Source organism: Momordica charantia (assembly GCF_013281855.1).
Source record: "Momordica charantia cultivar OHB3-1 chromosome 5 unlocalized genomic scaffold, Mcharantia_2.0 BLBB01000005.1, whole genome shotgun sequence".
NCBI classification, from domain to species: Eukaryota; Viridiplantae; Streptophyta; class Magnoliopsida; order Cucurbitales; family Cucurbitaceae; genus Momordica; species Momordica charantia.
The window spans coordinates 9605066-9616594 of NW_028275163.1; the positions used below are offsets into that span (position 1 = coordinate 9605066).

At 34.2% G+C, this 11529-nt stretch overlaps 1 pseudogene; it reads left to right on the forward strand.

The window, feature by feature from the left end:
* The first annotated feature begins 762 nt into the window (after positions 1-762).
* LOC111025196 (putative O-methyltransferase 3) lies at positions 763-1988 on the forward strand (annotated as a pseudogene).
* The last annotated feature ends 9541 nt before the right edge of the window (positions 1989-11529 follow it).

Consider the following 11529-nt stretch of genomic DNA (forward strand, 5'->3'; position numbering starts at 1 on the left):
AGATTATATGAATGGATCTGATGTGACCCATGAAAGAATGGCCAATTAAATAAACAAAGAATGGGCAGGTGAGATAAAACATTTAATATAGTGGTGGGTGAAATGCATTTTTATTGCAATTTTTCACATGGGTAATACTATAATGATAAGACTTATAAATGAATTGATTTCTTCACGCAAGACATAAAAGCAAAATTAAAAGGATAAAATAATAGTTTTTGTTTTTGAAATTTAAATTTAGTTTTAACTTCATCTTTTCAAAATTAAACTGAAATTTTAAGTGATTGAAATTTGAATTTACTATCTAATTTGTGTCTGAAGTATTGATTTGATTTTTTCTTGGTCTTCCACATCAACTTAACCGTAGATTTATGTAACAATATTTTTCATTGTCTTTTACTTAAATAGCAATATATATCCAGATATGTTAACTGCCATGTCATTATTATGTTAAGTTGACTAAGGGTCAACTCAACTTAGAGATTTAGTTGAAAAACAAATTCAACTCTCTCGGGAACCAAACAAAAAACTAAATTCAAATTTTTGTGACCAAATATCTCACTTTTGAAACTTCAAGTACCAAATAGAAGTTAAATTTAAATTTACGGGACCAAAAGTGATAGTTTTTTTTTTTAATTTAGGGATAAAAAATAAAAAATCGAATAAAAACATTTAGGAACAAAAAAAAAAGTATTATTTTATCCGATTAAAGTTTGTTTATTTCAATAAAAGAGATTTGGAGAGATTCTTTCACCAATATATACCACGTGAGTTTCTTCAGTGAGAAAAGCAAGGCTTGTAAGCAATGGGAGAGAGCACAGAATTGCTTCGAGCTCAAGCCCATGTTTGGAATCATACTTTCAAATATATCAACTCCATGTCTTTAAAATGTGTGGTTGAATTGGGCATTCCAGACATCATCCATAGCCACGGCCAACCCATGAGCCTTTCCAATTTAGTGGATGCACTCCATATTCAACCTTCCAAAGCTCAATGCCTAAATCGCCTTATGCGTCTCCTCGTTCATGCTGGTTTCTTTATTCAAACTCATGGCGATAATGAGCAAGAGGAGTACGCTCTTACGCCGTCCTCTCGCCTTCTCCTATGCCGCAACACGGCATTTGAAAACATACCTTTTGTGTTTCTAATTCTCAATCGAGCTATGATGGCTCCATTGGAAACCATGAGTAGTTGGTTATGTAGTGTGGATGAGCATTCCAATTCTGCCTTTGAAATGGCGAATGGAAAGTCGATATGGGATTATGTATCGCAGGAACATGATTTTGGCAAACTATTTCATCAAACAATGGTGTATGATTCTCAACTGATTGGAAAAGTAGTGACAAGACAGTGTAGAGAGGTGTTTGAGGGGTTGAAATCCCTGGTTGATGTTGGTGGCAGCATAGGCTTTATGGCCAATGCTATTGCGGAGGCATTCCCACACATCACTTGTATTGTGTTTGATCTCCCACAAGTGGTTGCTAACTCCAAACAAACCACAAAAAACTTAAGCTTCATCGGAGGTGACATGTTTGAAGCAAATATTCCACCCGCAAATTGAATTTTGCTCAAGGCATGCTTTCTCTTAATAGTATTTCTAAGATTAGTAAACACCATATATCTTCCTAACATGAAAATACTTTCTTTGGGACTTTGACAACTAGTGGGTTCTACACGATTGGAATGACGAAGAAAGCATTCGAATCTTGAAAAATTGTAAAGCTGCAATTCCAAGTAGAACTGAAGACGGGAAAGTGATAATCATAGATATGGTGATAGAAAACCAAAAAGAAGATAAGGAGTCGGTTGAAACTCAACTCTGTTGTGACGTATTGATGATGGTCAATTCCACCGAGAGAGAGAGAAGTGAGAGTGAATGGAAGAATCTCTTCCTAAAAGCTGGTTTTAATGACTACAAAATAATTTCTATGTTGGGGTTAAGGTCTCTCATCGAGGTGCATCCTTAATAATATGAGGCCTTTTTCGAAGTCCCCTCCTTCTAGAACATCCCAAATCCAATAAATAATATGCCTTTGTTTAGTTATTGTTAGGAAGAATCAAAATAAAAATCCATTATTATGAAAGATGGTGAAATCAAAATAAAATTTTTAATATTAATTCTCACATCGAAATTTTAGAAACATGCATTTTAATTTAGGGGTAACTTCAAAACTAGCATATAAAATATTAAAAAATAAGGAATTAAATCTCATTTTGGTTCTTAAATTTTTAAGATTATTTCATATTTGTCTATAGACTTTTAAAATATTTGTTTAGTCCATAAACTTTAACTTTATTCAATTTTTGTTCCATTTTCAAAATATTTAGTTTAGTCTCCATCTGTTTAAAAATGTTAAATATATAATTTAGTTCCAAAAAGTTGGATCTTTTTTTCAATTTTACGTCCACTCTTTTAGAAGTTTTAATTTGATCAGTGTGTTGATTCTTTTTCCCTCATTAGGTCCGTGCACTAAAAATGTTAAAAAAAATAATTCTACAATAATGGACAAAATAGACTTTTGATATTTCATTATAAGATTTAAAGCTTCCATTTGGATTTCTCCTTGTTTTGTTAATTGAAATTCTTTGATAAATTAGAATTTGAGTCTAATTTTGTTAGTTAAAGAGAAATTAAGTTTTCGATTTTTGAACGAAATTTTTAATTAAATCTTAAATTCAAGGTTTTGAAAATTTATGGAATTTATTCTTGGATTTTAAAGTTAAATGTTAAGTTAATTCATTTTTGTTTTTTTGGTTGTGTGGTTTTGTTGTGAGTTTTATTTTAATTATCGAAGTTTTTTCTTTTGGCTTTGTATTTAAATTCATTGGATTTATTTGTTTTACTTTTGTTGGATGTGGTTGAGTTTAAATTTGTTTGTTTTACTTTTGTTGGATGTGGTTGAGTTTAAATTTGTTGGAAAATAGAATTTTAGGTTTCTTTTAATCCATGGTCTTCTTTTAAAATTGGGAATTGTGCTTTTTTAGTTTTAAAATAAAGAGAAAATATCTTGTCATTTTAGAAACTATATTTCACAAATAAGTTTTTAAATTTTTACATATTTGGATTCTCAAATTTTAAATCTTCATTAATCCCAATATTACCCTCAATTATTATGGTTTTATTTGTAAATTTGTTTTTTATTTAAATGATTAGATTTGATTTTTTTCAAATTTCCATATTTGGATTTCAAATATTTTTCTCTTAAATTTGGTTCTCTTTTCCAACTTTTCTTTTCACGCTTTTTTTTTCCAATAGTATGATAAACACATACTCATTTAAATAGTTATATAATATATACTTTTTATTATTATATACTATTATGTTATAGAATATATACCAACTACCATTATATTATATATTTTTATCCCATAATTTATAGTATGATAAACATATACTACTTCAAAAGGTTATATGATATATAGATGTTAGTGGTATATACTCAAATATTTAGATTATGTAATATATAACTTTTTGGTGGTATATATTAGGTTATATAATATATACCTTGAAGTATTGTGCCATATTTCCAGAATCTAATCAACTCCCTGACACCATTTTAGGTTTTCAAATTAGAGATTTTAGGGATTTGAGGATTTCAAAACAAAAATGAGTGATTTCATGAAACACGGCTGCATGATTTTAGGGATTTCAAAACAAAATCAAGGGGATCGCCCAAATTTTAAATTTATTCCATATTTGATTTTATTTTTTTTATCCTTAAACACATATTAGAACGTAATATGAGTAATTTTTCTAATGGATTCCACTCATAATAGGTCAATCTTTAGACAATAATGTAAATTGTTAAAAAGTTAAGTTAAATTTGAATCCTAAAATAGGCTAGTTGTGCATCTCTAAAACAAATTAAGAGAAAAGAATAAAAATAAAAAACCCTAACACTTTGTTTTCTTCTCCTTCTGTTTGTTCCTCCAGCGACAGCAGTCCAGCAGCGGTGCTCATTTCCTCTAATCGGAGTGGCAGAATTCCTTCACGAATAGTGGCGCATCTCTTCGGGTTGTCTCCACGACAGCACGTAGCGGCGAACCACGACGGTGCAGCCTCCACAAATCAGATCTAGAACGCGTCCTCTCTTCTCCAGCAAAATCTGCATCAGATTTAACAAACCCACGTCCAGCAGCATGATTCCGACGTCACTCCTCCCTCTACACGTCGATTTCTAGCATCTTTGGATAACTCCGGCAAGATCCCACGCGTTTTAGTAGCTATCCACAACGACATTCTTCCATGCTGCTACCCACGACCCCTCAACAACCCAACAACCCCATGGTGGCGGCACGTTTCCCACGGCCAGCGCGCGTTTGGCTCAAATCTGGCAACTCTGAGCCCAGATTTACGATGCCCAACCCAGATCTGTAATGCCCAGCCCTCCCCGACGCTAGAAGTAGCATTCTAACACGTTTCGGCATTGACGCACGCCCTGTTGAAGCCTGGTTTGTGATACCCACCCCCTTCAGCATCCTATCGGCGCTTATTCACACTAGAACGAAGGCCGATTTGGGTTACCCACTCCCTCCAAAAGGGGGACTAGCAAGTTCCAGGCTTTCCAAACTTAGTTCTGTGAGTATTGGACTCCTTTGACATTGATCCAATCGTAGCCAAGCGGTTTCAGCGAGGTTCTGTAAAATAAAACTCAACTCACAACAAAACCACGACAATCCAAAATAAAATAATCAACTTAAACTTTAAAACTCAAGAATAAAATAAAAAATAAAAATTAAATTTCCAAAACCATGAATTTAAGATTTAATTAAGAATCTCATCAAAAACTCGAAAACTTAATTTATCTTTAACTAATGAAATTAGACTCAAATTCTAATTTACCCAAGATTATAATTCCAAAATAATAAGATCCAAGAATTTCACTTAACGAAACGGGAAGAAATCCAAAGGCAAGATTTAAATCTTATAATGAAATATTCTAAAAATTCGGGGCGTTACAGACCACCCACCTTACAAAACTTTCGTCCTCGAAAGTTCACTGGTCGTCATACTCTAAACGTTGGGGCGTTACAAAAGAACTACAGAACACTGAAGCTCGGTGGGCAAAGCCTCAGCGCCCAAGCTTAGTCCTTAGCACTGTAGAGCTGCCTTAAGGCATAACGGCTGTTGCGCCTCTGCTTAATAGCTTGAGGATAAGTACAAGTGCACACAAGTTCGTCTCCACAGGGACTAGTTTTCTTTTAAAAATGACTTTGTAAACGCTTGAATGAGCAATCAGGTTTAGGATAAAATTTGGTAAATTTTTTGGGAACACAATTTAAAAATACAAAGAAAAACATATTTCAAAAAGCTAACCCCTACTAAGATGTAGTTCTAAAAAGATGAATTACACCTACCAAATGTGTTCGTAATTACGCTCAATTAATGCAAACTGGTTCAAGTCCTATTTTGTACCGCTTTTGGTTTGTTTAGAAGTTTACGCTAGCGTTTACATATATCTATGAAACCCTAGAATCCTAAATAAATCAAACTCCAACTTACGTCGTTTAACGGGTAAGAGAACCTATGTCTAGGATCTTGTTTTAGTTCTTATTTCTAAGTAACTTCTCATTTTACCTTGATGAAATCTGTTTGACTCTAACCTTTTCTTAATTAAATTCAAACTAGTGTGATTTAAACAAGTGGCCAAGAAAAAAATCAACTGGATGAATTATATTAATCAAGATAAGCAAAATGAGCTAATGATAAGAACTAAAGCATTCGTAGGAGGGTTGAATAAATATTTTAGCTACTCATGGAAGTAAACGAAATGAGATAACTAGTGAAGATAACAAAATAATGCAGTTTCATTGAAGTTGGAAAGAAAGTACAAAATTAGAACAAATAGAATTACAATAAAATAAACAAAGAATAATTGCAGAAAAATTAATTAAAGAACAAAACTCAAATGCTAGAACAAAAACTCAAAAATTAAAGTTTGATAACAAAGTAGAAAGGCAGAACAAAAGCATGATGGAAAATTAAGTGTGTTGAGATGATCCTTGAGATCTTCAATTTATAGGCTTGGGGAAGTAACAAGTTGAGGAATTCATGGGAAGTTGGAACCAATTATGGTTGTAGAGATCTGAGGAAGTGAGACCAAATCTTGGACCAACTACTTGGTCAAAAGTGGTTATTCTCGATTCGATAATCTAGGCATCAAATGTGGTTGAAGCATTGTGAAACTGGATCTTTCAAAGTAATGTGGCTGGCACATTCCGATCATCAATCTTCAATTTTCTTTACAAAGTAAACATATTTACATCAATTAACCTTCATTTATCGATTACTGAATGTCCAAGTCCTTAATCATAAAATATGCACATTTTTGCTAAAATTGATGCATGATCATATGCTTTTCATCCTAAATAACCCTAAACTAAGCATGCAAATCTATTCTTTTTAGCCTTTAATCAAGGCTTGTCAGCGGCACTATGAACCCAAAAGAAGCAACTACAGTAGGCAAGCTACCGAGAAGGTAGTGCCCCAACGCGGCAGTGCTACGACTCCAGTTCCACGCAGTATTTCATTTTCCAAATTCCTTTTCATTTAGGCTTTGTATTAGACTTTGAAGTTCCTATAAGTAAGTTCCTATAAGCTACCAAGAAGGTAGTGCCCCAACGCGGTAGTGCTACGACTCCAGTTCCACGCAGTATTTCATTTTCCAAATCCCTTTTCATTTAGGCTTTGTATTAGACTTCGAAGTTCCTATAAGTAGGTAATTTGGGGCTTGTATTCATTTGTACATAATCCAAATAAAAGAGACTCGAGAGGTTGTGAGAAGTGTGTGAAAATGAGTCTGTATCCCATGGGTTTAGTAAGGGTGTTTTCAATTGTGTAATCCAAAGTAGTTGTTGCTAGGGTACTTAGAAGTAAGATAGTCATTGTATAATGATATATTGAGTGAGATCTCTATTGTAATATTCCCAACTATAGTAGAATCTACTTTTGAATAAAACTAGACATTGTTCACAAATTGAGCAAACTAGTATTGATATAGAAATGAGTGATCACGGAGTGTACGAGGAAAGCCTACAAGAGGAACAAGCTCAACTCAGCTCAAATGAAGCTTATGCTTAAAGTCAACCCAATCATGAGCCAATCATTATGCCACAAGGTCCAATCACAATAGCTAGAGCTAAAAGACTACAAGAAGAATTGAATGGTCACTTCCAAGCTAAAGTTCTCACACTTGGTGAAGAGTTGCATCTCTTCAAGCTTTAAAAGACATCTTGTCCTCTAAGAAACTTCATGAATCTAAAAATTCAGATTTATCCACATATTTAATTTATTATGTATTTTTCAAGGGTTGTGTCTTTTCATCCAAGGGTTGTGTCTTTTCATTGTGTCTTTTCAATTACTATAAATAGAGATGTACATTTGCTTTTCAAACACAACATTTGAGGAATGAAATTTCAGATTGAGTTTAATCTCTCTCAAGCTTTGAAGCTTTCTTTGTATTCTTATGTTAGAATGTATGTTTTAGAACTTTCAATCTAGTTTGATCAATTAGGTTGTGGAGAATTCGAAATCTTGAATATAGGAACAAGTTATCCTTTATTCTTGATCATTGATCATCTTTTCCAAGCACAAATCTATTTAGCTTTCTTGGGGTTGATTCATCATCTTGTTATCGGGGTTATTCTTATTATTGTTGTGGGGGTTCACCTTGTATAGGGGAGTTCTCATGCATAATTGAGATAGTACCTTTATCATTTGGTATCAGAGCGGCTCTAAAATAGATTATATCTATTTCACTTGCCTTTGTTCTTCGTCTTTATTTCTTTCTTCATTCAATCGTTACATCTAATTTCATTTTGCTTCTTCTCATATTTGCTTCATTTTTTTATCGTGCTTGCTGGAAAAACAAAGTTCGTTAAAAAAAAAGGAAAAGAAAAGAAGACGAAGAGACTTATCATTTCATATTCGATGTTGATTGTCTCTTGTTTTATGTGCTAAAAAAGAGGAAAAAAAAGTGCCTGAGATAGCAAGTAGTGAAGCATTATTTCTTTTGCATTACATGTGATGATAATTCCAACGCATTATCTCTCATATCTCTATCTTTTCATCAAATCATTTCTATTCATTTCCATCATATCATTCTTGAACCATTTTGCTTAAAATTCATTCCATTGCCTCTTTCAATGCTTGTTTTCTAAATTTCGTGATTTTTGTAACTTTTCACATTCTAGGCTATTTTGAAGTGTTCTTGCTTGATTCTCATAAGAATACTACAAAACTTGTTGAAGTTTGAGAAATTAGAAATCTTAGAATATTTATACATTCTTTATCTTGAGTGCAAACACGAGTGGCCTTTCATATTCCAAGAGAGTAAACACGTGACAGAGTGCTTGTAAGGTCCATTTTTACTATGTGTTCGTTTTTGCTGCATGGCAAATGAAGAAAATGAAGGTAACATATCAGATGGTAGGATGAGAGAGACCCAACAAAGAGTTATGGAGCGAATGATTCGTACCATGGATGACATATCAGAACGAATGCACAGGTTGGAGATTCAAAACCAAGCGCATGAGAGGATACCACCACGTGTTATGGATGACCATCTTTTATATCGAGAGAATGAATTTGAGGAAGGTGGTTCTGATCAACTAGTGGTGAACAAGTAACCTTGTTAGACGCGCATAGAAGGGCAGATAGACGCGCTATACATTGCTTAGATAGAGGGAGAGGTCGTGGAAGACAACACAATTATTAGAGGAGAGCTCCGAGAGAAGAAGCTCAAGTTGATCGTAATATAGGGAGCATCAAATTGAAGATTCCAAAGTTCTTTGGCAAGACTGATCCAGAAGAATATCTCCAATGGGAGAAGGAGGTGGAGTCGGTGTTTGTGTGCCATAATTTCAGTGAAGAAAAGAAGGTACAACTATGTGTCGCTCGATTTAAACAATATGCACAAACATGGTGGGATAAGCTTATGTCGCGTAGAAGAAGGAATCTTGAAGCACCAATTGTTTTGTGGTACGAGTTCAAGGAGTCTTTGAGGAAGCGGTCTGTTCCAAAACATTTTGAAAGGGACGTGGCACAAAAATTGCAAGCGTTGAGACAAGGAAACAAGTCAGTGGAGGACTATTACAAGGAGATGGACACTTTGATGGATCGACTTGGTCTAGATAAGGACATGGAGCAACTCATGGCGTGTTTTCTTAATGGCCTAAACAAGGAGATTGCTAACAAGGTTGATTTACAACCTTAATTTGACATTGAGGAGATGTTGCATTTAGCAATCAAGATCGCGAGACAAATCCAACGGAAGTCCAAACGGTATTCTTCTAAACAATTTTCCAACTCTAGTGCTACATGGAAAAAGGATAGTAAGAATAGTGATGTTTATCCTGGAAATAAAGAGGGGAATGAGAAACCTAAGAGGCAAATTGAGAAAGGGGAGAGTTCAATGAAGGGGGAAGAGAAGGCAGATGAACATAAGGAGAGAATTAGGGATATTAAATGCTAGAAATGTCACAGGGTAGGGCATGTAAGTAAGGATTGTCCAAACAAAAGGACAATGATCATAAAAAATGGAGAGGTAGTAACTTAGGGTAAAAAAAAGCGAAAATGAGGAGAAGAATGATGAAATAGTTTATTTGGAGGAGTCTAGTGATGGTAGCTATGAAGAACCAGTAGTAGGGGATGTGCTTGTATCTAGAAGAGCTTTAAGTACCCTAATTAAAGAGGACCTTGTTGAGGAGCAAAGGGAAACATTGTTTCATACCCGATGTCATGTGAATGGGAATAGTGTGATAATTGATGGGGGAAGCTATACTAATGTTGTGAGTACATTACTTATCAAATCATTGAGATTGCCTACAACACCACATCCTAGACCATACAAACTTCAGTGGTTGAACAATTGTGGAAAAGTTAGAGTTAATAGACAATGCATTGTGTCATTTCTATTGGAAGATATAAGGATGATGTTTTATGTGATGTTGCACCCATGCATGCTAGAGAAATTCTTTTGGGAAGACCATGGCAATTCGATAGAAGAATTGTGCATGATGGTTATCTTAATCGCTACAAATTCACCAAGGATGGGCGAAAGATAATTCTTCTTCCTTTGTCAACCAAGGATGTATTTGAAGAGCAATGTAAGTTAGAGAAAATTAGAGTGGAGGCCGAGAAAATAGAGCAAGAGAGTAAAAATATATTGAGTGAAAAGAGCAAGAGAGAAGAATTTCAAAGAAAAAAATAGTGAGAGTGAGAAAAACAATTGTGGGAAAAAGGAAAGGAGCGAAGAGAGTGAGAAAGTGCTCAAAGAGAGAAAAGTAAGAAATGAGAGTTTGATAGTTAGAAACAGTGAGGTTAGGAAAGTTTTGTTTTCAACAAAATTGATCTTTGTACTTTTGTGCAAATGACCTTGTTTTCTAACTTGTGACTTAGAAACTTCTTTATCTAGTATTTTTCTGAGTTTGTTGCAGGAATTCAAGGACATATTTCTTCAAGAACTACCAAGTGGGTTGCCACCACTTAGGGGAATTGATCACTAAATTGATTTCATCCCTGGAGCAGCCATTCTAAATAGGCCAGCTTATTGAGCTAATCCTACCGAGTCAAAGGAGATTCAACAGTAAGTTGATGAGTTGCTTGTCAAAGGATATGTGAGGGAAAGTCTTAGTCCATGTTCAGTACCGGTCATTTTAGTTCCTTAATTGGTCATCCTCTAGGTGATTTGGATTGGAGGATGAATCCTTCCAAAGAAGGGAAGAATGATATAGAAATGAGTGATCACGGAGTGCATGAGGAAAGCCTACAAGAGGAACAAGCTCAACTCAGCTCAAATGAAGCTTATGCTCAAAGTCAATCCAATCATGAGCCAATCATTATGCCACAAGGTCCAATCACAAGAGCTAGAGCTAAAAGACTACAAGAAGGATTGAATGGTCACTTTCAAGCTAAGGTTCTCACACTTGGTGAAGAATTGCATCCCTTCAAGCTTGAAAAGATATCTTGTCCTCCAAGAAATTTCATGAATCTAAAAATCTAGATTCATCCACATATTTAATTTATTATGTATTTTTCAAGGGTTGTGTCTTTTCATTGTGTCTTTTCAATTACTATAAATAGAGATGTACATTTGCTTTTCAAACACAACATTTGAGGAATGAAATTTCAAATTAAGTTTAATCTCTCTCAAGCTTTGAAGCTTTCTTTGTATTCTTGTGTTAGAATGCATGTTTTAAAACTTTCAATCTAGTTTGATCAATTAGATTGTGGAGAGTTCGAAATCTTGAATATAGGAACAAGTTATCCTCTATTCTTGATCATTGACCATCTTTTCCAAGCACAAATCTGTTTAGTTTTCTTGGAGTTGATTCATCATCTTGTTATTGGAGTTATTCTTATTATTGTTGTGGGGGTTCACCTTGTATAGAGGAGTTCTCATGCATAATTGAGATAGTTTCTTTATCAAGTATAATCTCTGTAGTGTTAAGCTTTTTCTATCGTTATCTCTTATTCATTTGTTATTGTTACATATTTATCTGCTTTTAACCTATGGAAGGAGAAAATCA